The 3,032-nt window shown below is 49.9% G+C and overlaps 1 pseudogene; it reads left to right on the forward strand.

Annotated features, from left to right (window-relative positions):
• Positions 1–908: 908 nt before the first annotated feature.
• Positions 909–1,466, forward strand: LOC119321531 (annotated as a pseudogene).
• The last annotated feature ends 1,566 nt before the right edge of the window (positions 1,467–3,032 follow it).

The raw sequence follows: 3,032 nt of genomic DNA on the forward strand, positions 1-3,032 counted from the left end.
GCCGCCGCCGCCCACAGCCGGGACCGCAGCCACGCCGGGCCGGGGCCCCAATCCCGCGCCGCCGGCCAGAAAAAAGGCGAAATCCGGCCGACACGCAACACCACCACCGCTACCATGCCGCTGACGACGAGCGCATCAGCCGCCGCGCGCCGCCAGCAGGCCCTTGCCGTTTCCGGCCCGTGCCGCGAGCAGCCGCCACCGCGCAGATCTGACATGCCATCCCCGCCGCCGCAGCAACCACCGCACGCCCGCCACCAACCACACCGCCCGAAGCCCAACAGGACCACCGGAGCCCACCACGACCCCGTGCGCCGCCGCGCCGCGACACCCGACGCCCGCGCCGCGCCCAGGATGAAGGGGTTGCGCCGCGCCAACCCTAGCCACCATGGGAACGCGAGGGCCCCGCCGCCACCGGCTCCGGTCGAGCTTTGCCCGTCCAAGCCCCGGGGCGGCGGCGGGGGAGGCAGGGGAGGGAGGGAAGGGGCTAGACGCGCCAGATTTGGAGCCCCCCGGTCGCCGTGCGGGGGCGACACGGGAGGGAGCAGAGGGGAGGGAGGACTGATTAAGCATTAAACAAAAGTAGCTAGGGAGTTGAAGTCCAGGTACATGCACTCATGTTGAGCCCTTCAGCATGCAGCAATACCAACACTAATTAATCAACCCGCCAACCTAGTATATATTTTGGAAATCATTCGCATAGGATTTCTGTGCCTATATAAACAGCTACGTGTAGATCAGCATGGAGTATTCCTACTTTCCTAGCTAACACAATAAGTACAATGGCCTCTTCTACTTCTTCTTCGTCCACGACACTCCATCCACTGACCAACGGCAACAATGGTGAGATAACAACTGCCGGCACAGCACCGCCAACAACTACTACCAAGGGGCCTGCACCGACTACAGTCATGTCGAGCGTAGTGAACCTAGCGCAGCTCCTGCCGACGAGCACGGTGCTGGCATACCAGGCACTGTCCCCGTCCTTCACCAACCACGGCAAGTGCAAGACCTCCAACCAGTGGCTCACTGGGGTGTTGGTCACCGTCCTCGCACTCTCATGCCTCTTCTTCTCCTTCACCGATAGCATTGTCGGTCGCCGTGACGGTAAGCTCTATTATGGCTTCGCCACACCGCGCGGCTTCAACGTGTTCAACTTCTCCAACGAGGAGGAGAGGAAGGAATGGGGTGATCTTGACCAGTTTTAGAGGCTCCGCCTCCGGCCACTAGACTTCGTGCACGCCTTCTTCACGGCTTTAGTTCTCCTCACGGTGGCGTTCAGCGATGTGGGGCTTCAGAACTGCTTCTTCCCAGACGCTGGCAGGAACACCGAGGAGCTGCTCAAGAATCTGCCGATGGGCATGGCTTTTCTCTCCAGTTTTGTGTTCATCATCTTCCTCGCCAAAAGGAAGGGCATTGGATTCACTGACAAGGCTCCTCCCCAAAAGGTCGTTCATCGCTTAAATTAATTATGCTTGATTACCCATTATTTGAAGCTGCCAGACATGTTTATGAATCCTTCAGAAATTGATTGAAAACAATTGAATCCTTCAGGAAATTCGTACTAAATCGAGTTTGACGACACCGCTCCTCGCAGGAGTAGAAGGTGCTTGATTGTATCTTAATCGGATAAAATCATGAACTTTGTGAAGTATACATGTCCGGTGTCTGCCATGGTTGTTTTGTAAAGAAAGAAATATTTTCTGTCGAAAGCAAGTCTAAAATTATGTAGGTGACGTGCGTCCCTGTCTCCCAGGCTTAGCAGAGCTCCCAATTCCCTTTGTTTGCTTTAAGATCAATGTTCTTATTTGTTCTTTTTGAGCGGAAATAATACAAGGAACAAACTCATCCAGTAATGTTTGTATCCACATCACCTTCACCATGGCATTGGCTATAGACTTGCATGGCTAATGAAGAATGTGCTAGGCTATCGTGTCAACGCACCGAAGATGGGTTGATTGCACCAAATGTGCTCTTGCTAGAACGGAAAGAAGTGGATACTTTTGATAGACGCTAGAGCCCAATGTTATTTATTTAACAACGGAAGCACAATACTATTCTTGATCAGGAAAAATATGACGCGAATGGTTTGCCTGTATGTCACACTAGACAACGCCATCGCACCATCTGTTCTCTGTGTTACGAAGCAGATTTGCTTTCGCTGCTCAGGGTCATGAATGCCGTGCTAGTATTTACAGGCAAGGCGATCTATGCCTATTGCCATAGTGGTGTAATCCGATATATCCAAATATCTGATCTACACTAAGAAACTATTCTTTTGATGGCTTTTTCGGGCTTCTAGCTAGACCCCAGCTTATTCTAGAAGACCAACCAAAAATATTTATAGTTAAGCCCAACCAAAAATATTTGTAGTCAAGCCCAACCAAAAATATTTTTAGAAGCCTTAGGCCCTATTTGTTTGGGTTTTTGCTTCTGTTTTTGCAGCTTTTTTATTTTGGCAAAAAAGCCACAAAAGCTCGTAAATAGGGGCTTTTTTGCTTCGGCTTTTGACTTATGAATCAATATTGTTACATGATGGTATAAACTAAAAACCAAAGCAAAAAGCATCTATTAGGAGCTTTTTTTTTGGCTTTTTTGCCAAAGTGAAAAAGCTACAAAAATAGAAGTAAAAGCCCAAACAAACAGGGCCTAAGTAGGTTTGTAAAAATATCTTTGGTTGGGCTTTCAAAATACGCCGGGTAGGGAACAACTTATTTCAAAAGCCAGCAAAGAATTGGCTCTAACTATATTTCTCTCAACATGCATGCAGCTATGTCAATTCACCATGTAGCACGCATGAGACAAAACACATATTAACAAACAAAACGTATTATACTCATACTAGAAAATAATCAGCATGTCGGCGTTGCGTGGGCGGTGGGCGTGTCGTTTCAGCTGATAAGGCCAGCTAGGTCCATTAGTTGTGGTGGTGACTTTTTTTTTTTGTGGAAAGCTGTGGTGGTGATTGATGGTGCTAGCAACCTGCTTCTGACGTATGGCTTCGATGGCTTCGCCAGATGATTGGGCGTGACGCA

This window comes from Triticum dicoccoides, chromosome 6B (genome assembly GCF_002162155.2).
Source record: "Triticum dicoccoides isolate Atlit2015 ecotype Zavitan chromosome 6B, WEW_v2.0, whole genome shotgun sequence".
Taxonomy (NCBI): Eukaryota; Viridiplantae; Streptophyta; class Magnoliopsida; order Poales; family Poaceae; genus Triticum; species Triticum dicoccoides.